This window comes from Lutra lutra, chromosome 7, assembly GCF_902655055.1.
Source record: "Lutra lutra chromosome 7, mLutLut1.2, whole genome shotgun sequence".
NCBI lineage: Eukaryota > Metazoa > Chordata > Mammalia > Carnivora > Mustelidae > Lutra > Lutra lutra.
Genome location: NC_062284.1, coordinates 101,062,018 through 101,086,067, shown reverse-complemented (window position 1 = coordinate 101,086,067; position 24,050 = coordinate 101,062,018). Strand labels below are relative to the sequence as shown.

The following is a 24,050-nucleotide window of genomic DNA, read 5'->3' as shown; positions in this document are numbered from 1 at the left end:
ATCCAACAGTATGGACTGTAAGAAAATTCTGCAGTACGTATTTTGGTTCTGATACATTAAATAATTTGCAGTTTTAAGAATCAACTAAAATGATTATATAGATAATTTTATCCCAAGTGAAATGCTCGGGGCTCTCTGTCTTTCTGAGCTTAACATACCTTTTTTATGTCAGGCAGTTCTGGTACGGTGATGTGTGGCACTGCCTTTTTTTTTTTTTTTTTTTTTTTTTTTTTTTTTTTTTTTGTCTTTTTGAAACACAGCATTCATTTTTGAAACTACTGTGGAAAAATAGAAGAGTGTTTATCAGGAAACGTATTCCTTAACCATGGGATTGTTGTATACCTGCCATGTAAATCTATGGAACTAGAGTCTCAGTGGTATTTGCACAATAAGGCAGAATTCATTTAGGTAGATCTTTGTATCTCTACAGGAAGTTTAATTATTGAAGGACCAAAAAGAAGCTCCTTACAAGGTAGACTCTTCTTTGGTCTCTGCATTGTTTGCCTCTCTGAGACTTGGCCCAGGAAAGCAAGCCCCCCTGAGTAGTCCTTTGAAAATGAGATTTTGCATATTGTTAATCCAGTTAACTGTTGGTTAACATTGTTCTTACCTGATTTGACTACATCAGTGACTGCAAAATACCCGTGAATCTTTTTTATCCAGCACTAGTGTGGGATTAAGGAAGAAAATAACATAAAATTTTTAATGTTTCCTTTGTTTTCAGAAGAAATAAGCATTTGCATCAGAAGTTACTTATATATGCTGAATGGACCTTGTTAATACACTGGTTTCAATAAGAGATACTTCTTACTGTGAGAAAGGAGCTGTTGAAGGTGATTGAGACAACTTAACAGTTCTTGAAAGCCAGTCTTTATCTGATGAATAAGTAATGACTTCTATATTTATATTGCATTGATCAGAACTGTTTATAACGGAATCACAGGCATAAATAGAAATATAGAGAATAAACTATTTGCAGGCAGAACTGATGTTAATTTTAAGTGACTATAACCTGAGTCTTTTAATGTTGACACATTTTAAATTTTTTATGCAGTGAGAAAGAAGCCCACAAGCCCTGTACTTGGAAACCTTGCATTTTTCTTGAACTGAACCAGTACTGATCTCTTATATTTTGACTTCCAAATAGAAAGTGCTTTTCATCATTATTCTGGCTTATCTGTTTGGTACAAGGAGAGCTAAATGATTTTTTATCATTACCAAATGATTGGTAAGTGAAGAGAGGAGAAATTCAGTAGGGCAGCATTTAAAGTTTACAAACCTGGGTAGGCAAATTAGAAAGGAATTTTATAACTTTTTTTTCTTAAAGATTTTATTTATTTATTTGACACAGGTCACAAGAAGGCAGAAAGGCAGGCAGAGGGAGAGGGGGACTCAATCCCAGGACCCTAAGATCATGACCAAAGCTGAAGGCAGAGGCTTAACACACTGAGCCACCCAGGCACCCCAGGAACTTTATAATTCTTGAGAGTAGCCTAAAACTGCAGTGGCCTGTCTTTTGAAACACTGAGCTGTGTCACTGAAGGTATTAAAGGGTGGACTGGGTGGCTGGCTGCTTGTCAGCAACTACAGTAGATCAGAATAGCTTGCAGGATCTGGAGGATTGGAGGTGTCCATGGCAGAAGGTCTTGTGTCTTGGGATTGCAGAGCAGGGATGGACAATTGGCAGAACCTGGCAGCTATGGCCTTGGAACAATTATGGTAACTGTGCAACAAAAGGTATCACAGGTTTCTTCTTGTTCTGATGAGAATCTGTATGAAAACCAAAAGCGCTGAGTTTTAAGACTTTCTTCCTATGTAATCAGTGATGATAATTATTTCCTCGGGATTGATGGATTCTATGGTGACTCCTCCTTTCAAAACTGTATTAAAATTTTGTATGTGGGGCACTTAGTTGTTTCAATCAGAAGAGTGTGTGGGCGCCTGGGTGGCTCAGTGGGTTAAAGCCTCTGCCTTCTGCTCAGGTCATGGTCTCAGGGTCCTGGGCCCAGGCTCTCTGCTTAGCAGGGAGCCTGCTTCCCTTCCTCTCTCTCTGGCTGCCTCTCTGCCTACCTGGGATCTCTGTCAAATAAATAAAATCGAAAAAAAAAAGTGTGTGACTCTTGATCTCAGTGTCTTCAGTTTAGAGTTCCACACTGGGTGTAGAGATTACTTAAGTAAATATTTAAAAAATAAATAAAATTTTGTAAGTATGTACATATATGGGATTTTCTGAGAAGAGGCTTTCTAGCTTTCATTAGATTCTAAAGAAGCCTGTGATTTAAAAAAAAAAAAAAAAAAAGGAAAAGGTTATGACACAGCCTGTGGGTTTGACCCCTGAAGGTCACCCTTACTGTGAGCGTATAGCAGTTATATCAGACTTAGGCACTTTAATTAAGCAAGCTAAAAAAGTAAATAATGCTTCCTTAGTATGTGTCAGCAACATTATTATATTTAGTTAGAATTTTATAAAGAATTTTTGCACTTCAGTTAAGGTCATTAAATAATTCTTTGATTCATGACTTTGAGTCAAAGATCTGAAAGGCCTCCTTTAAATCTTAGTGTAAAATTCATATGTCATTCTGCACTAACCTTTTAAAAGAAAATAAAGAGTGTATGCTATTAAGAAGTGGGCCTTAAAGGAATTATATCCTGATGTCACAGAAAACTTTTTGTATCTGTGACTTAGTTTAGGCTGATATTAGACATTATCTCAAGATTTGTTCCCTCAATGTTTATACCTCATTCTAAAAATAAAAAGTTGAAAAAAAATGAAAAGTTGTTTTCACTTTTTTATTTTTAAAAATTCAAGTTGAAAGCTTGAAATCAAACTTGAAAAATTTATTGTAGTTTTTGTTAAAAATAATTTCCAAATCTGTATAGTGTTTTTTGTTCAGTGCTTTTTTATTTCAAAGTAAAGAGTTAATATATAAAACATCAGGGATAAAGATTATAAAAATAAGGGGCACCTGGGTGCCTCAGTGGGTTAAGCCTCTGCCTTCTGCTCAGGTCATGATCTCAGGCTCCTGAGTTCAGCCCTGCATCAGGCTCTGCTTAGTAGGGAGCCTGCTTCCCCCCCCCCCCCTCTGCCTACCCTCTGCCTACTTGTGATCTCTGTCAAATAAATAAAGTCTTTAACAAAAATTGCAAAAATAAGACATTAGAGAATAAAATTATAAACTAAGTGTATTCAAAAATTTTGTAAGGAAGAGGCCCAATTTTATGGGATTCCCTTATGTTCTGGAGATCACGAATATTCAGAACTAAGTATTGAGGATTCTAAATGCCAAGGAGATGCTTTGTTTCACTGCATTTTGTGCTTTATAAATGTCTTTTCTGAAGTTTTTCTTTTTTCTTTTCTGAACTGTGTACAATTAAATATTCCCTTTCTGTAGAAATTCGTATTAGAGGATAAGGAATTTATTGTTACATGGTACTCACTGGCGTCTCCAGCCAGTAGCTCTCTATAAGTTTGAGGGAGGAATAGACTGATTTCTGAGTTTCTTTTCACCTCTCTCTATGAGTAGGAAGAACATAGAAATCAGGTTAGATCAGGTTAAATAATAATCCAGAGGAAAAAGTACAAATTGGGGGATTCAGGAGTAACTAAAAAGAAAGGTATGGAGTTGACCTAGAACGTTTAGGGAATGATTCTGAATGTAGCCTTTATAAAGATATCCTTCTGGCATTGAAGTGTGTTATGTTCTTGCTACAACTAATGAAATAGAGTACATTTATGTTGGAGTTGTATGTTCAGATGCAGTTAGTTGTGAGGTTGGCACACATGACAAAAAAAGTAGATTTTAGTTAAAATAACCCCCTAAAATCCCTTAAAGTATTTATGAATTATAATATACATTCATTCCATCTCCCAGGAGTGCAAAATAGCTAGTTTTTCCTTCATAAACTTAAAAACCAGTTTCTTTAGTTGAGCACCACATGAAGAGGTTGGCTCGTGTTAGGGGATTTGTTGCACAAAAATACTTTAAATACTAGAAATGAAGCTTGGCAAGATGAACACAGAAAAGCATGTGTAACTGGACAGCTCCCTTCTACTGGTGCTTAGTGCTCCTTGGGGAAGTCATGTTTATTTAGTGAAATGGTGTCTGTGCTATTGAAATCCTGTGTTTTTTTTTTTCCCCCTGAAGTCTTATGGTTTAATCATGGAAATATCTACATGGTGCACATTCACAGCACTTACTTTGAAATATATCAAGATTATAAAAACATTTTTAAAAATCTTTTGGAGTGGGATGGGAGAAAAATTCAGTGGTAAGATCATATAAAAATGGGTTGGGGCTCCTGGGTGGCTAACTCATTAAGCGCCTGCCTTTGGCTCAGGTCATGATCCCCAGGGTCCTGGGATTGAGCCCCGCATCGGGCTCTCTGCTCAGTGGAAAGCCTGCATCTGTCTCCCTCTCCCACTCCCCCTGTTTGTGTTCCCTCTCTTGCTGTGTCTCTCTTTGTCAAATAAACAAAAAAATCTTTAAAAAAAAAAGTGGGTTGAGTTTAGTTAAGTATGTACTTTCTGATAGGAAATTTACTCTAATAGCCTATTAATGATCCATAACAACTGGACATTGGATTTTATCTGCTCTTAGCAAATATTAAGCTTCTTAAAAATAGGGGACAGTAGGGGGCGCCTGGGTGGCTCAGTGGGTTAAAGCCTCTGCTTTCAGCTCAGGTCATGATCCCAGGGTCCTGGGATCGAGCCCCACATCGGGCTCTCTGCTCAGCAGGGGAGCCTGCTTCCTCCTCTCTCTCTGCCTGCCTCTGTGCCTACTTGTGATCTCTGTCTGTCAAATAAATAAATAAAATCTTTAAAAAAAAAAAATAGGGGATAGTAGGGATGTCTTGGTGGCTCAGTGGGATGTGGGTTAAGCGTCTGCCTTCAGCTCAGGTCATGATCCCGGGGTCCTGAGATAGAGCCCCACATTGGGCTCCTCATTGGTGGGAAGCCTGCTTCTCCCTCTCCCCCTGCATGCTGCTAACCCTGCTTGTGTGTGCATGCACGTGCGCACTCTCGCTCTCTTTCTCTCTCTCTCAAATAAGGAACAGTAAATTTAGTAAATTTTACTAAAATTCTCATAGTACTAAAAAAGTATGAGCTGTTCCTTGGATATATTAATGTATGGTTTGCTGTCATGTTTTGTACCCCTTTTTTTTTCTTTTAATCAACAAATAACTGAGTGCAACTAGTGTTAAATAAGTTAGTCACTAAAAATATAGGCACTAAAAAGAATATCTTTTAAAATTCAGCTTCTTGGGGGTACCTGGGTGGCTTGTTGTTAAGCATCTGCCTTTGGCTCAGGTCATGATCCCAATGTCCTAGAATCAAGCCCTGTGTAGGGCTCCCTGTTCAGCAGGAATCCTGCTTCTCCCTCTCCCACTCTCTCTGCTTGTGTTCCCTCTCTCTCAGTGTGTCTCTCTGTCAAATAAATAAATCTTAAAAAAAATAAAAAGTAGGGATACTTGGGTGGCTAAGGGGGTTAAGCCTCTGCCTTCAGCTTAGGTCATGATCTCAGGGTCCTGGGATCCAGCCCTGCATCGGGCTCTCTGCTCAGCAGGGAGCCTATTTCCCCTTCTCCCTCTGCCTGCTGTTCTACTTGTGATCTCTCTCTGTTAAATAAATAAATAAAATCTTTAAAAAAATAAAATTCAATTTCTTTTCTTTTTTTTTTTTTTTTAAAGATTTCTTTCCTTATTCATTTGACAGCACAAGCAAGGGGAGTGGCAGGCAGAGGGAGAAGGAGAGGCAGACTCCCCAATGAGCAGGGAGCCCAATGTGGGGCTTGATCCCAGGACCCTGGGATCAGGACCTGAGCCAAAGGCAGATGCTTAACTGACTGAGCCACCCAGATGCCCCCCACCACCAATTTTTTTGGTTTTATTTATTTGTTAGAGCATGTGTGCACAGATAAGCTTGGGCGGGGGAGCGGGCAGTGGGCAGAAAGAGAAGCAAGCTCCCCACTGAGCAGGAGCCTGACATGGGACTCTATCCCAGGACCCTGGGTTCATGACCTGAGCTGAAGGTAGCCGCTTAACGGACTGAGCCATCCAGGTGTCCCTTTTATTCAGTTGCTTAACAAAAGATCTCTTTGGAGGTGTCTAATAGCTATTGAAGAAAAGTGAAAGAAAATTAATGTTTTTTATCTTCAGCTCTATTTTTTGAAATTTCAGTCTTACAAATTCAGTAATAAAAGTAACCATGAGGGGTGCCTGGGTGGCTCAGTCAGTTAAGTGTCTGCCTTCAGTGCAGATCATGATCCCAGGGTCTTCCAGTCAAGCCCCACATCAGGCTCCCTGCTCAACAGGGAGCCTTCTTCTCCCACTGCCCTTCCCCCTGCTCATGCTTTTTCTCTCTCTCTCAAATAAATAAAATCTTAAAAAAAAAAAAAAAGTAACTGTGAGCACTGTATAGTTTTCACCTAGGTCACCAGTTAGCATTTTGCCATTGATTTCTCTGTACACACATAAATTTTTTTGAACCACTTTCAGTAAGTTGCAGACATCATAACCCTTCATCCCTGAATACTTAAAATAGGTATTACCTAAGAATGAGGACTTTCTCTTACATACTATATTACAGTTATCAAATTCAGGAAATCATTCATTCAATAGTATTGTGTAATATGCATCTGTGTTCAAATTTGCCACTTGTTCAAGTAACGGCCTTTGATTTTTTTTCCATCCAGGATTCCATTCCACATTTAGTTGTCACTAAACTGCTCTTTACTCAGTCTCCTTTAATATACATAATGGGTACCAAGTATTGCTACTATTTTTAAACATTGTTAGGTATAGCTTTCCCATAATGTTGTCTTCAGACTAGTAGTAGATGCTGATGGGTACACAGAATAATACGAAACAACTTCCTGGCTCTAATAGTTAACTGGTATGCTCTTTGGACAACTAATCTAACCTTCTGAATGGGTTTTGGCATTTACAAAATGGAAATTAAAAAACAACAGCACACTTTCTCATAGATTTGGTGAGAATTAAAAGAGATAATATATGTAAAAATATATTTATAAACTATTAGTGCTATAAAAATGAGAGGGGCTGTTTTCTCAGTGGCATTGAGAGTCCCTGTATATACGGTACTGGGGGGAAATAAAAGAACTGCTTTTAAAAGGAATTAAAATGTTATCTCAACTATTTAACTTTAATAGGTTCCACCTTTGAAACAGAAATGTACTCAGAAGGGACTTAGTTTGGGACTGCTTTGTGTTCTCACCCCCTAAACAAAAAGAAAAATAGCTATCATTTCAAGCTTTCTCACTTCCAAACACACCTACCTCTTTAACATAATAAAAGCTATTTAACTGCTGTATTCACAGGATTTCTGAAGTTGAATGGACCAGTGAGAGGATGATGGTATTAAAGGGATTTGAAAAATTTATAACCATGAAGGCTTTAGTAGTAAATTAATTCTTTTTATTAGAGTGGTTTGTTTTTTCAGTTATAACAAAGGAATGATATAAAATTGTTTTTTTGGCACATGAAAACATTGAGCCCATGTAGGAACTAGGGAAAGTGGTTAATGTATACAGTATTTTTTTTTTTAAGATTTTATTTATTTATTTGACAGAGCTCACAAGTAGACAGGGAGGCAGAGAGAAAGGGGGAAAAGCAGGCTCCCCACTGAGCAGAGAGCCCGATGTGGGGCTCGATCCCAGGACCCAGGGATCATGACCTGAGCTGAAGGCAGAGGCTTAACCCACTGAGCCACCCAGGTGCCCCTACAGTATTTTTATTTAAATAATTATTTTAGTGAAATAAAAATTAATGTTAATGACATGATATGTTACAAAATGGTATATATGCCCAGTGTGAGTTAAATGAATGTTCTAAAGGAAAATTTAAAAATTTTTTAATAGAAATGGGATGATGTTCTACACTTGGATTTGTGGTTACAAATTCATATCCATTATAATTCATTGCAACATATTATTTGTGTAATTGTATTTTTGACTAGTTTTTTGCTTACTATGATACAATTTATGTACATTAACATTCATCCTTCTTGGTATAATGTGCTGAGTTTTTTTTGTTTTGTTTTTTTAAAGATTTTATTTATTCATTTGAGAGACAGAAGGTGGGGGTGGGGAGCAGAGGGAGAAGCAGACTCCCTGCGGAGCAGGGAGCCAGATGCGGGACTTGATCCCCAGCCTCCAGGATTCTAACCAGAGCTGAAGGCACTTGCCCAACCAACTGAGCCATCCAGGCACCCGTAAGGTGCTGAGTTTTAACAAATGTATACCATCATGTTAAACTACCATAATTAAAGGGCATCTGGGTGGCTCAGTTGTTTTAGCATCTGCTTTTGGCTCAGGTCATAGAGCCCCTCATCTGGCTTTCTGTTCAGTGGATAGTCTGCTTCTCCCTCTCCCTCTGCTGTTCTCCCTGCTGCTCCCCCTGCTTATGCTCTCTCTGTCAAATAAATGAAATGTTTAAAAAAAAAATACCATAATTAAGATACAGAACTTATCCAGCACCTGGAGAAGTTTGCTTGTGTTCCTTTATAATCAGCCTATCCCCTTAACCCCACCTCTTGAAAAACACTGATAGTCATTCTTTACTAGAATGTCCTCTAAATGTAACCATAGAGGCTATAGCTTTGAGTCTGGTGTCTTTCACTTAGCATAATATATTTAGAAAAAAAATTTTTTAGCATAATACATTTAGATTTATCTATGTAATCATGAATATAAAAGTAGTTTTTTCTGTTGCAGTGTTGTCATTGTATGAATTGTACCAGTTTATCCATTCACCAGTTGAAGGGCATTTGTAGTGTTTCCAGCTTGGAGGGATTATGAGTAGGGCTGTTGTAAATAATTTCATTTCTCTTGGATAACAATTGAGGAGTTGGGATTCCTGGATAGTATTCTAGGTATATGCTTATATTTATAAGAAGCTGTCAACTTTTCCAAAGTGGCCACATTATTTTGCATGCCTGTCAGTGTTGTATGAGAACTGGAAAAAAAAAAAGTTTGAGAGTCCAGTTGTTCTGGGTCCTTCCCCAACATTGATACTGTCAGGTCGTGTTTATATTTTTGTTCAATTTTAGTCAGTCTAGTAAGTATGAAGGGGTATCTCATTATGATTCTAATTCACATTTTCTTCATGATTAATGATGGGGAGCTTTTCATATGTGTGTATGACATCTGTATATCCTTTTAGTGAAATGTCTTCATATGTTTTGCCTGTTTTTTTTTTTTTCTTTCTTTCCTGCCCTACCTCTTTTACCTGTTTTTTGTTTTGTTTTGTTGTTTTTTAAAAATCTGTGTTGTTTTCTTACTGAGTTTTGGGTATTCTTTTTTTTTTTTTTTTTTTTTAAGATTTTATTTATTTATTTGACAGAGAGAGAGATCACAAGTAGGCAGAGACGGGGGGAAGCGGGCTCTCTGCTCATTCGGGGCTCAATCCCAGGACCCTGGGATCATGACCTGAGCTGAAGGCAGAGGCTTATTAACTACACTGAGCCACCCAGGCACCTGAGTTTTGGGTATTCTTTATATATGTTTTAGACATAAGTCTTTTATCGGATACATGTTTTGCTGTACTTCCTTCTGGTCTATGACTTGTTATTTCATTTTGTTCACACAATGTATTTCAAAGAGCAGAAGTTCTTAATTTGGATGAAGTCCATTTTACCAGTTTTTTTTTTTCTTTTGGATTACCCTTTTTAATAAGAAGCTTGCCTAATCTGAGATGTCCAATGAAAACCAATTTGTTATTAATCTTCTAAAAAACTTAGATTTTTAGAACTCTAGTCGTAAATATTGACTATAATGAAGCATATTTGAATAATAAAAGAAAAATTTCAGGGTTTATTTTATTTATTTTCTAAAAGATTTTATTTGAGAGAGAGAGAGAGAGAGATAGCAAGAAAGAGTGTGAGCAAGAAGAGGGAGAAACAGGCTCCTTGCTGAGCAGGGAGCCTGGTGGAGGGCTCCATCCCAGGACCCCAGGATCATGATCTGAGCCAAAGGCAGACACTTAATGTACGGAGCCACCCAGGTGCCCCAAGTTTTGGGGTTTAATGTTACAGGAATGTTACAGAAAGAATTAGGTCTGGGTTCTAATCCTGCCCTACCACTGAGTAGCTGTGTGATCTTTTTTTTTTCTTTTTTCTTTTTTTAAGTCAGAGTTTTCAGTGTTTAGAATCTCAATTTCCTTATCTGTATAGTATAGATAAACACAGAATAAGTCTTCCTTTAAATTTGTTTTTTTCTCTATGTAATTTTATTAGAGTTCTTCGAACATTGCTTTTTAAATGTGGTAACTTTTCAAACTAGATGATACAGCATTCTAAGATAGTCCTGTTGTGGATGGTCTACTTTCCTTCCCTGAGACTATTATACTATTTATTTGTAGTAACACTCCTGGAGTAACCTGGTAAAATGTTTTGAAAACTAAATCATCTGGTATTTTCTCTCATTTCAATACTTCTTATATATGCGAATTCACGAATAAGTGAATTAGTATAAATAAAAGAAGAAGATAAGCAGTAAATGATTAAAATGTGAAGTTTGCATTTGGATTTTCTTTCATGATTCATGTTTTTTTCCTTTTCTCCCATGATTCATGTTTTTGGAGTTGATTTTCTACTATCGAGTTGTATAAGAACCAGCAACCCTCAGTATTTCCTTGGACAACCTGTATACACTTTTCAGTATTAGGAAGCTGGTAACCTCCAGCACAGAGGAGGTGAAATCTGCTTTAGAATCTCTTGTGTATCTTTCCTCAGATATTTATCTTATTTTTATATTATGCTATAACTAAAAACTATATCAGGTATTTTAATGATTGTGATTTCAAAGCATCAGTGTAATGATGATTTAGATATCTTTTCTATAGTGGAACACTCAGAATTGTGAATAAAACACCAATAAAGGGCCAGCATTATTGATGATAGATGAAGCTTTCTATTGGAAAAGTACCTCCCAGCTTAATATTCCTTAATATAGTCCCTGAATTCCCTAACTTTTGAAATTAAAAAGCAGATGATTGCTATTAACCAATTTACAGTTTCAGGCAGGGTGTTGAATTCTGTGGCTGTGAGAGAATGCTCTTGGTGGGGAGAATGACTGGGATGGGGGACAACAGCCTATTGGTGTGACAGCCCTGACTTTATTCTAGTTGTATAGCCTTGTGCTGGGTGACCTACCTGGTCTGTGCCTCTGGTTGCTTGGCTATGAATTAGGGATAATAATAGTAACTTTATCATAGCATTATTAAAGGATTAAGTTTAGTTAATAAATATGAAATGTTTCAGAATAGCCTTTGTAGGGACGCCTGGGTGGCTCAGTGGGTTGAGCCGCTGCCTTCGGCTCAGGTCATGATTTCGGGTTCCTGGGATCGAGTCCCGCATTGGGCTCTCTGCTTAGCGGGGAGCATGCTTCCCTCTCTCTCTCTCTCTCTGCCTGCCTCTCTGCCTACTTGTGAACTCTGTCTGTCAAGTAAATAAATAAAATCTTTAAAAAAAAAAAAAAAAGAATAGCCTTTGTAAATGTACTGATGATGATTATAGTCTGGACTATTTTAGTGGTGAGTAAATTTTTCCCTTTTACTAAACTAGAGAAATAAGGCTATTTTATAAAAGATCTTTTATAAAGGGAGGCCAAATAGTACTAACTTATTCACTACAATATTAGGAATGTATTTTGACTTTATTGTGCTACCTTGTATCACTGTAGTATTATAGAGTTATGACAAGAATGTATTAGAAGCAGTAGATTTTATGCTCTAATATATACAAAATTATAGATAAACTATGCTGCAGTGAAGGTATTTCCAGTAAATTTAATTTCTGGTTTAGGCAGATGCTTTCTTTAAAAGGTAAATTTTGTTAGTGTTTAAGAACTTAGTCTAAGACATGGCTACTTATGGTTATGTTGTGACTTGGTAGTTCTTTAACTTCTGATTATTTAGTCTCACTTAACCTTAGTTTATTTATCTGTTTCTTGGAGTTAATTATAAAAACTAAGATGTTAAGAGGATTAACAGAATCCCTGGTAATCAGTAGAATGGTTAGGAAGAGCTCAATAAAATGTTATCTTCAGTTATACTTCAAATACTATGTAAACCTAAATAAAATGTAAACTTGAATTGTAGAATGAAGCAGTCTAATTTGTTTTCATTGTATTTATGTAGTATTTAACCAGAAACCCCTTCTTATTTTCTTGCTTTTGTAAATTGTGTTGAATGGTTCTAAACTCTCTGAATACATTACCTGAAGCCAGACTGCCTGGGTTTGAATACTAGCTTTACTCCCTGTAAGCTTTGTGACGGTGTGCCAAATTATTTAACACTGCTGTGGCTTGGTTTCCTTACAAGTAAAATGGGGGTAATAATATATTTACCTTAAGGGTTTGAGGGTTAAATGAATGTATATGTGTAAAGTACTTAGAACAGTTTTTGGCACGTACTAGTTGTTATAATGTTATTTTATTGAGGATCCTAATGGACCTCTGGAATATCTCTACTAAGTATCTTATCTCATGGGTTTGAGGAATAAATAAAATGCCTTAACTCAGACTAGGAAAGAAACACTTTAGAGTGAGATGGGACATTTGTGTGTAAACATTCCTGTATAAAAATAGTTCTTATACTCACACTGTATTTTTGATAGGTTATAGAGGTATATAGCAGGATACTTCTATGGGGATAGAAGGTAGATGGACTTGATCTCATCAAGAGCAGCAGCAGCAATGTTTATGGAGGGCCAAGCATTGTATTAGGTAATGGGGCATAGTCCCTGCTTAAAATGTGAGCAGCTTTCTAGTACCAAAATGAAAATGGAAGATTGCTTTGAGTTAATGGTCTAGTTGTGAAGTGCCAAAGAAAAGTATAGGAAGATAATGGAGATTTAGAAGAATGAACAGTGACTGGTCTTATTTGAAGAGGGCCAGGGTGAAAAGTTAGGAAGAAAGACATTCCAGATTGCAATTGCACTGTTTATGGTGCATTGGATAATAGCTTGGAGAAGTAAAAGATAAGATTGTAGAGAGGAAGGGTGAAAGTGCAGTAAGTGAGGAGATGATATTCTATTATTCCTTCACTCACCCACTTAATATTTTTATTTTTAATTTTTTTTTTAATTTTAAAAAGATTTTATCTATTTATTTGACAGAGACCTAGCGAGAGAGGGAACACAAGCAGAGGGAGTGGGAGAGGGAGAAGCAGGCTTCCTGTGGAGCAGGGAGCCTGATGTGGGGCTATATCCCAGGACCCTGGGATCATGACTCCAGCCGAAGGCAGGCATTTAATGACTGAGCCACCCAGATGCCCCCCACCAACTTAGTATTTTTAAATGAGAAACTGCTGAATGCTAGACAGTGTACTATGAATGGGAGAGACAGGAAGTGGACAAAATTCATTCCTTATTCTCATCTTATAGTCATAGGGACAAGACAGTCTTTAAATATGTAATTGCGGGGCGCCTGGGTGGCTCAGTGGGTTAAAGCCTCCGCCTTCGGCTCGGGTCATGATCGGAGGGTCCTGGGATCGAGCCCCACATCGGGCTCTCTGCTCAGCGGGGAGCCTGCTTCCTCCCTCTCTCTCTGCCTGCCTCTCTGTCTACTTATGAGCTTTCTCTCTCTGTCAAATAAATAAAATCTTAAAAAAAAAGAACCATTCTTTATAAAAAAAATAAAAATAAATATGTAATTGCTATAGTGTGATGAGTATCATAATTGAAATAGTTACAGAAGTATCTCCTGGGGAATGAGACCTGGTATATAGGGAAGGATTTTTGGAGGAAATTACTTTAAACTTGAGAGTTCAAGGTGGAGTAGGAATTAGCCAGACGTAGGCAAAGGATGTTAGCTTAGGGCATGGGATGGAAGAACAGCAGGTTGGGAGAAATTGAGAAGCCCCAGCTTGAGAGGTAGAGTGAGGGAGGGTGGCCATTCAAGGAACTGAAAGAAGTCTAATGAAGAGCAGTCCTAGGGAATCAGTGGCTTGATAGGCTTAAGAAATGAGCTTAAGAAGTAAGTGCTTAAAATGCTTTATAAACCAGGTTTAAAAGATTTAGCATTACATATACTAAGAGCTACCAGATACCAATAAAAGATTTAAACAGGGAAAGACATCAGATTTTTACAAATTTGAAGCTCATCAAGTATGTATAAGTCAGTAACATAAGATATAAGCTATAATAAGCCTCTTGGATTCCAAGAAATACTTATTTCAGTAGTCTGCACTTCTGTCCTGTATTAAGATATATAAGTACTTTCTGAGATAAGTTTACCATGCCAAAACCAATACAGTATTCTCACTAAATTACTTCTTTTTTGAATTATAGAATAGTTAGTGCTTTGAACACCTTTTTTTTTTTTTTTTTTTTTAAGATTTATTTCAGTGAGAGAAAGCAAGAGCTTATGCATGGGTTGGGGTGGGGTGGTGGGGAGTAGAGGAAGAGGGAGAGAGAATCTGAAGCAGACTCCCCCACTGACTGTGGAGCCCAACATGGGGTTCAATCTCATAACCCTGAGATTAGACATGAGCTGAAAGCAAGAGTCAGAAACTTAACCGACTGCTTTACCCACGTGCCCTGATCACCTTTAAAAGACAAATCTAATTAGTACTTCTGTGAGTCAAATACTAATTGGTGAGTTCAACCCTGATGTTACTTTTTGGTATTTCATGGACTTCTCAGTCCAATCTCCTAGGAACTAAACCAAGTTGAACCAAATTAGTATTATGCCTCCTGGATTGGATAGAAAGTTATCCACCCTCTGGAAATGAATAATTGGCATACTTTCTGTGTGTCGGCATTCTGTAATTCGAATGCATGGTTTATGTGATCTGATAAAGCTTATCAACTACTTTGGGTTAGTCTATTTTGTAGTATCAAATAACAAATTGAAATTGACAGATATTATTATTTTGGTCTTGTGAATAACTTCATAAGGAGATTTGTAAGTTAATTGATTTTTTTTTCTTTTTTTAAGATTTAATTATTTTTTTAGAGAGAGCATGCACAGGCAGGGGGTGGGCAGAAGGTGAGGGAGAGAGAGAAACTCAGGCAGAGTTCCCACTGAGCACGGAGCCCATAACGGGCTTGATCTCACTACCCTGAGATCATGACCTGAGCTGAAATCAAGAATTGGATGCTCAACCACCTGAGCGCCCCAATTTTGTTTTGCTTTGATGAATGAATTCCTAAATTTTCAATAATGAGCTATATCAAAGATACACTAATTTGTCACTTTTTATCAGTTTAGGTTCAAAATGTTTCCTATAAACGTTCAATCCATCTGCTTTAGTCAGTCATTGAAGCCTTAATGTAAGAATAGTTGTTTAGGGGCGCCTGGGTGGCTCAGTGAGTTGAAGCCTCTGCCTTGGTCTCAGGTCATGATCCCAGGGTCCTGGGATCGAGCCCCACATCGGGCTCTCTGCTCAGCAGGAAGCCTGCTTCCCTTCCTCTCTCTCTGCCTGCCTCTCTGCCTACTTGTGATCTCTCTCTGTCAAATAAATAAATAAAATCTTTAAAAAAAAAGAATAGTTGTTTAAGTTAAAAATTGAATGGGGTACTTCAATTGAAATATATGGCAGTTTTTTTTTTTTAATTTTATTTATTCATTTAGCCCAAACTTAGGAGTACAACTTGCCAAGGCATAAGTAAGCACTATTTAAACTACTCTTGATTAAACTTTTTTTTTTTTTTTTTTTTTTTTTTAAAGCTTAAGGGACTGAGCCACCTAGGGGTCCCACCAAATTTACATTTTAAAAGATAACTTAGTTTTGCAAAAATGCCAAGTAGTCTAGGAAGGAGATGTTGAGGACATGAAGTAAGGCAGTGTTAAAAGGAGAGGAAATGACAAATTCAGCAGCTGCTTGAAAGGTAAATTACAAGAAAAATTGGAGAGGAAGAAACAGAATAGGACTTGAGATACATTCAACTTCAAAGATTTAAAGGGTAAGCCAATATAATTTTTATGTACATGATCTTAGTGTAGTCTTTCCTTAATTTGCTGGATGGGGTGGGATGGGATGAGGGACAGTTTCTGAGTTATGAAATATTTGCGTGCTTCAAATAGCCAGTGGGTTGTTGTTTTGTTTTCCATTTTATTGATTACCAAAAGAATATGTTCACTAAGTCAGTGTTGGAACTTTCTTTAAGCAGTCTGTTTCTGGTTTTCATAGCTGTGGAAAATCAAGAATAGTCTTCTGTCTAGTATGTATGATGCCTATATTATAGAAATTTTGTGTAAGTCTTAGTTGATGTAGTGATATTTGTAGAATGCACTGCTCAGAATTCTGTTGATAAAGGGTAGTTCTGGTAGTGGAGAGGGTCATCCTTCTAAAATAAGGTTAAGAATGATTTAGACTCTTGAGTCTTAAGGAAGAGAGGAAATGACTTAGAAGGTATTCCAATTATTTTTAGATGATAGACTTCATTTTATAGTAATATAAATCTAAAATATGAAATAAAAAGTTGTTAAATTATTTTTCTAGGGACGCCTGGGTGACTCAGTTAAGTGTCTAACTCTTCAGCTCAGGTCATGATCCCAGGGTTGTAAGATCGTGCCCCAAGTTGGGCTCCATGCCGGATGTGGAGTCTGCCTAAGATTCTCTCTCTCCTCCCTCTATCTGTCCCCACCCCCCCCACCACTCATGTTTGTTATCTCTTAAATGAAAAAAAATTATTTTTCTGTACTGTTTCTTTGCAGTTTATATGTTAGTGTTTTTCACTTGTTTTAAGGTCATTTTAATTTTCCTTATTAGGTATATGCATTCTTGAAATAATTACATAGCTGCTAACAGTAACTGTTTTGAATTTTACAGGAATATCTCAAAGATAATTGCTGGTTTGGTTCCAGACCACTGCAATAAAGCAAATATTTCAATAAAGCAAGTCAAATGAATTTTTTTGTTTCCCAGTGCATAAAAAAGTTATGTTTACATTATACTGAAGCCAAGTGTGCAATAATAGCATTATGTCTAAAAAAAAATATACATGCCTTAATTTAAAAATACTTTTATTTCTAAAAATGCTAACCATCATCTGAGCTTTCAGGAAGTCATGATCTTTTCTGCTGGGGGAGGGTCTTGCCTTGATGTTGATGGCTACTGACTGATCAAGGTGATGACTGCTGAAGGTTGGGGTGGTTGTGGCCACATTTAATTTCTTAAAATAAGACAATGAAGTTTGCCTCATTGATTGACCCTTTCATGAACGATTTCTCTGTAAGCATGCGAATACTACTTGATAGTATTTTATTCATAGTAGAACTTCTTTCAAAATTAGAGTCTGTCCTCTCAAACCCTTCTGCTGCTTTATCAACTGAGCTTATGTCATGTTCTAAATACCTTGTTGTCATTTCATCTTCACAGCATCTTCAGGAGTAAATTTCACATCAGAAAACCATTTTCTTTGCTCCTGCATAAGAAACAGCTCCTCCTCTGTTCAGGTTTTATCCTAAGGTTGCAGCAACTCAGTCCCATCTTCATGCTCCACTTCTAATTCTATTCTCTTGCTGTTTCCACTACATCTTCAGTTACTTCCTCCACTGAAGTCTTGAACTCCTCCAAGTCATCTGTGAGGGTTAGAATTCACTTTTTCCAAAATCCGTGTTTATACTTTGACTTCTTCCCTTGAATCAGGAATGTTCTTAATGGCATCCAGAATGGTGAATCCTCTCTAGAAGATTTTCAGTTAACCTTGCCCACATCCATCAGAAGAATCACTGTCCATGGCAACATTAGCCCTATGAGATGTATTTGTTAAATAATAAGACTTGAGAGGTAAAATTACTCCTCCCTTGATTCATGGACTACAGAGTGGATGTTGTATTAACAGGCTTGAAAACAACATTAATCTCATTCTACTTCTCTATCAGAGCTCTTGGGTGACCAGGTATATTTTCATTGAGCAGTAATATTTTGAAAGGAATTTCTTTCTGAACAGTAGGTCTCACTAGTGGGCTTACAATATTCATTAAACCATATTGTAAATGGATGTGCTGTCGTCCAGGCTTTTGTTGTTCCATTTACAGAGCACAGGCATAGTGGAGTTTGGGTAATTCTTGAGAGCCCTAGGGATTTTTGGAGTAGGCTATGAGCATTGGCTTCCGCTAAAAGTCACCAGCTACATTATGTAGCCCCTAACAAGAAAGTCTGTCTGTCCTTTGAAGCTTTGAAGCTAGGCATTGACTTGTCTCTAGCTATGGAAGTTTTAGAAGGTGTCTTCTAATATAAGGCTGTTTTGTTTATGTTGAAAATTAGTTTAGTGTAGCCACCTTAATTAGTGATCTTGCCTAGACCTTCTTGGGAATTTGCTACAGCTTCTACATCAGCACTTGCTGCTTCACTTTATACTTTCATGTTCTAGAAATGGCTTCTTTCCTTAAACCTCTTGAACCAACCTCTGCCAGCCTTAAACTTTTCTGCTGCTTCCTCACCTCTTTTAGCCTTAGAATAAAAGAGTTAGGGCCTTACTCTGAATTAGGCTTTGGCTTAAGGGAATGCTGCAGTTGGTTTGGTTTTATATCTAGACCACTAAAACTTTGTTCATATCATCAATAAACTTGTTTCACTTTCTCTTCATTCATTCCTGTGTTTACTGGAGTAGCACTTTTCTTTCAAGAACTTTTCCTCTGCGTTACAAGTTGGCTGTGTGTGCAAGAGGCCTAGTTTTTAGCCTGTCTCAGCTTTCAACACTAGGCTTGGGATTTAAACTGGGAGATTTGCAACTCCTTCTTTCACTTGGATATTTAGAGGCCATAACAGGGTGGTTAATTGGCCTAATTTCAATATTTTGTCTCAGGGAATAGGGAGGCCTGAGGAGAAGGAAGGAGATGGGGAAATGGCCAGCCAGTAGAGCAGTCAGAACACACACCAGCCACCTTTATCAATCAAGTTTGCCATCATATGGGCATGGTTGTGGTACCCCAAAATAATTATACAGTAGTAACATAGGAGGTCACTGATCACAGATCACCGTAACAAATATAATGAGAAATTTTGAAATATTGCAGAAATTTACTGAAATGTGATACAGAGACATAAAGTGGGCAAATGCTATTGGAAAAATGACACAGATAGACTTGCTTGATACAAAGTTACCATAAAACTTCAATCTGTAAAAAAAAAAAATGCAGTGTCTGCAAAGAGCGGTAAAGCAAAGTACAATAAAATGAGGTATGCTTGGGGGGCCTGGGTGGCTCAGTGGGTTAAGCCGCTGCCTTCGGCTCAGGTCATGATCCTAGGGTCCTGGGATCGAGTCCCGCATCGGGCTCTCTGCTCGGCGGGGAGCCTGCTTCCCTCTCTCTCTCTCTGCCTGCCTCTCTGTCTACTTGTGATCTTTCTCTGTCAAATAAATAAATCTTTAAAAAAAAAAAATGAGGTATGCTTGTAAAAGTTGCTATTATTAAATCAGTTAAAGACATGGATAGTTTAAATATTCCTTCATTCATGTTTGGTGTTTGGAGAGTGACCTGATGAAAGAGACATGTAGTTTTGGCTGGTTCTAGGCAGGGCCTCTTAAGATGAGCTCCTCCCTCACTTGAATTATGGTTTCCATGGTGTAGTTCATAAATTTCTGGTGTAATTTATCTTTCTTAGTATACATCTTGAATTGATTAGCTTAGTGATGAACTGGTAAATGTGTGGTAGGAGATGGAGTCCATTTTATATTAATAAATTGATATTCCAGTATATGGATAATATTGGAACAAAGAAATGGAATTGTTTGAATGACTGTTTCAACATAGGTCTTGGAGACCCAAATGAAATTGCAGTCTGGTGACAAGATTTCTCTGTGCTTGCCAGGCAGGATTTATTTTGGGCAGAGCTGGATGAATATAAATATAGTCTGTGAACCCATTTTTTCATGCTGATCACTTATTCAGTTGACAGATATCTGTGCTAACTGAATTCTGATCTCACCTCTGCCACTGAGGAACTGTGGGGGCTCAAGCAAGTCACTAGCCCCACTGGACCTGGATTCCTTATCTAGAGGAAGAGTTTAGATTGGGTTGATTTCAGGTCCCAGTTCACACAACCTTCATAGCATCCCTCTATGGTGGGATGTGAACAGACTAAGCAAGTTGCACTAAGATCTGATGAAGTCAGACTCAATGGAAAGTTTGTTGAAACTCTGACCAGAATATTAGTCTCTGCTGCAGCCCTTTGCCTTTGAGATTTCTTGAAATTGGGGCACCTGGCTGGCTCAAACGATGGAGCTTGCAACTCTAGATCTCAGGGTTGTGAGTTGAATGACACCTCACCTTTGGCATAGAGCCTTTAAAAACAACAACAACAAAGAAAGATTTCTTGAAATCTACCACATAATAGTGCTCTTACCAGTGCAGGTCACTTAGCTTTGAGGTAGGAAAGGCAGGTGCTAAGGAAGGGAAGAGAGGAAATAAAATCCTCATGTGAAAGCATATCTCACTTCTCATTGCTCCCTCTGACAAGACTTAGTATTTCCACTCTGGGTTGTTTTTGTTTTTGTTTTGTTTTTAATTTTTAAAAACATTTTTATTTATTTGAGAGAGAGAGAGAGCATGAGAGAGAGAGCTAGATCACAAGAAGGGGGAGGAGTAAAGGGAGAAGCAGACTCCCTACCGAACAGGGACTCCGCTGTGGGGTTCCATCCCAGGATTCTGGGATCATGACCTGAGCTAAAGGCAGATGCTTAATCTATTAAGCCACCCAGGTGCCCCAGATCTTAGTGCTTTTGTTGCTCTCCATTTAATTTTCAAGCTAGGAGCTTTCTAGCTTTCCATTTCACCTACAGCTATCTTCTCTCATCTATAGTCAGTATCATTAAGATCTGTGATTCCTAGACATAGTCCTTGTATTTGGCTCCTTCTCTTCAGCTGCTGCCTTAGGTCAGGTCCTTTTTCCGGAATGTTGTAGTAAATTTCTTGCTATCAGGCACTTCCTTTTCTTGATTTATTCTCCATAATCCCATCATAATTACCTTCATTAAAAAATCTGATTTAGAGACTCCTTTGTCTATAGGATAGTTCCTCTGAGCGCATGTTGGAAATCCCGTATCTCTTAAGAATCAGGTAAAAATCTTTTTAAAAGGGGGGGGCGCCTGGGTGGCTCAGTGGGTTAAGCCTCTGCCTTTAGCTCAGGTCATGATCTCAGGGTTCTGGGATCGAGCCCCACATTGGGCTCTCTGCTCGGCGGGGAGCCTGCTTCCCTCTCTCTCTCTGCCTGCCTCTGCCTACTTGTGATCTCTCTCTGTCCAATAAATAAATAAAATCTTTTTTAACAAATAAGGTAAAATACCACCTCTTCTTCAGAGCCTAATTCCTCTTTTACATTAAAATTGGTTGGTTCTGATCAGACAACAAAAAGAAAAAAGGAATCCGAATTGGCAAAGAAGTCAAACCCTCATTCTTTGCAGATGATATGATACTTTATGTGGAAAATCCAAAAGCCTCCACTCCAAAACTGCTAGAACTTATACAAGAATTCAGTAAAGTGGCAGGTTATAAAAACAGTGCACAGAAATCAGTTGCATTTCTATACACCAACAAGAAGAATCTGTACTCAGGAAAGTATACAATACCCATGAAAGAAAATGAGGAAGACACAAAGAAATGGAAAAACGGGAGCCTGGTGGCTCAGTGGGTTAAAGCCTCTGCGTTCAGCTCAGGTCATGATCCAAGGGTCCTGGGATGGAGCCCTGCATCGGCTCTCTGCTCAGCAGGGAGCCTTCTTCCCTTCCTCTCTCTCTGCCTGCCTCTCTGCCTACTTGTGATCTCTGTCAAATAAATAAGTAAAATCTTTAAAAAAAAAAATGGAAAAATGTTCCATGCTCATGGATTGGAAGGAAAATATTGTTAAAATGTGCATACTACCTGGAGCGATCTACACATTTAATACAATCCCCATCAAAATACCATCAACTTTTTTCACAGAAGTGGAACAGATAATCCTAAAATTTATACAGAACCAGAAAAGACCCTGAATAGCCAGAGAACAACAGAGCTGTTAGCATCACAATTCCAGACTTCAAGCTCTATTACAAAGCTGTAATCATCAAGACAGTATGGTACTGGCACAAAAACAGACACATAGATCTGTGGAACAGAATAGAGAGCCCAGAAATGGATTCTTAACTCTGTGGTCAACTAATCTTTGACAAAGCAGGAAAGAATGTCCAATGGAAAAAAGAGTCTTTTCAACAAATGGTGTTGGGAAAATTGGACAGCCACATGCAGAAGAATGAAACTGGACCATTTACTTAACCATGCACAAAAATAGACTCAAAATGGATGAAAGACCTCAATGTGAGACAGAAATCCATCAAAACCCTTCAGAACACAGGCAGCAAACCTCTTCAACCTAAGCCACAGCAACTTCTTCCTAAAAACATCGCCAAAAGCAAGGGAAACAAGGGTAAAAATGAACTACTGGGACTTCATCAAGATAAAAAGCTTTTGCACAGCGAAGGAAACAGTAAACAAAACCAAAAGACAACTGACAGAATGGGAGAAGGTATTCGCAAATGACTTATCACACAGAGGGCTAGTATCTGGTATCTATAAAGAACTTACCAAACACAACACCCAAAGAACGAATAATCCAATCAAGAAATGGGCACAAGATATGAACAGACATTTTTTTTTTAAGATTTTATTTATTTATTTGACAGAGAGAGATCACAAGTAGACAGAGAGGCAGGTAGAGAGAGAGAGAGAGAGAGGGAAGCAGGCTCCCTGCCGAGCAGAGAGCCCGATGCGGGACTTGATCCCAGGACCCTGAGATCATGACCTGAGCCGAAGGCAGCGGCTTAACCCACTGAGCCACCCAGGCGCCCCTGAACAGACATTTCTAAAAAGAAGACATCCATATAGCCAACAGACACGTGAAAATGTGCTCCATATCACTTGGCATCAGAGAAATACAAATCAAAACCACAATGAGATACCACCTCACACCAGTCAGTGTGACTAAAATTAACAAGTCAGGAAATGAGACTTTGGCAAGAATGTGGAGAAAGGGGAACCATCTTGCATTGTTGGTGGGAATGCAAGCTGGTGCAGCCACTCTGAAAAACAGTATGGAGGTTCCTCAAAAAGTTGAAAATAGAGCTACCCTACAACCCAGCAATTGCACTAGTGGGTGTTTACCCCAAAGATATAAATGTAGTGATCTGAAGGGGCACCTGTACCCCACTGTTTATAGCAGCAGTGTCCACAATAGCCAAACTGTGGAAAGAGCCTAGATGACCATCGCAGATGAATGGATAAAGAAGATGTGAGATACACACACACACACACACACACACACACACACACACACACACAATGGAGTATTAGAAAGCTATCAAAAAATGAAATCCTGTCATTTGCAAGGACGTGGATGGAACTAGAGGTGTTACGCTAAGCAAAGTAAGTCAATCAAAGACATATAATCTCACTGATTTGTGGAATTTGAGAAACAAGGCAGTGGATCATGGGAGAAGAGAGGAAACAATGAAATGGGACGATACCAGAGAGGGGAAACAAACAAAAGACTCTTGATCTCGAGAGACAAACTGAGGGTTCCTGGAGTGGAGGAGGGGGTGGGAAGGATGGGGTGGCTGGGTGATGGACATTGGGGAGGGTATGTGCTATGGTGAGGGCTGTGAATTGTGTAAAACTGATGAATCGCAGACCTGTACCCCTGAAACAGTTAATACATTATATGTTAATTTTAAAAAAGTTGGTTGCTTCTCTGGCATTTGTTTTTTGTTTGTTTGTTTTTAAATATATTTTTAGTTCATTTTACTTGTTTGTGTCCCTTACTTGGGCTCTTAAGTGTCTCTCAAATGAGAGTTCTTACTAATTTTATATTCCCATGGCCTAGCTTAGTGTGGCAAATGGTAGGTACTTGGAAAATGTCTGTTATTTCATATATTGATTGTGCCCTGGAGGAATAAGAATGTTTGTCCATTTTGCTTCCTCTTTCCATTTTTGAAGTTCTGAGTTACTAAAGCGTCCAGAACAAGAAGGCACACCTAAAATCAAGGGAGGGGATCCTCCGCATTCTTACCTCTGAAATTAAAAGTTTGAGAGGAAGGAAACCTAAAGGGATGA

General features: G+C 38.2%; 1 protein-coding gene across 6 annotated transcripts in view; it reads left to right on the top strand.

Annotated features, from left to right (window-relative positions):
• FERMT2 (FERM domain containing kindlin 2) overlaps positions 1 to 24,050 on the top strand; it is a 93,359-nt gene that overhangs the window by 1,704 nt on the left and 67,605 nt on the right. The window lies entirely within an intron of this gene.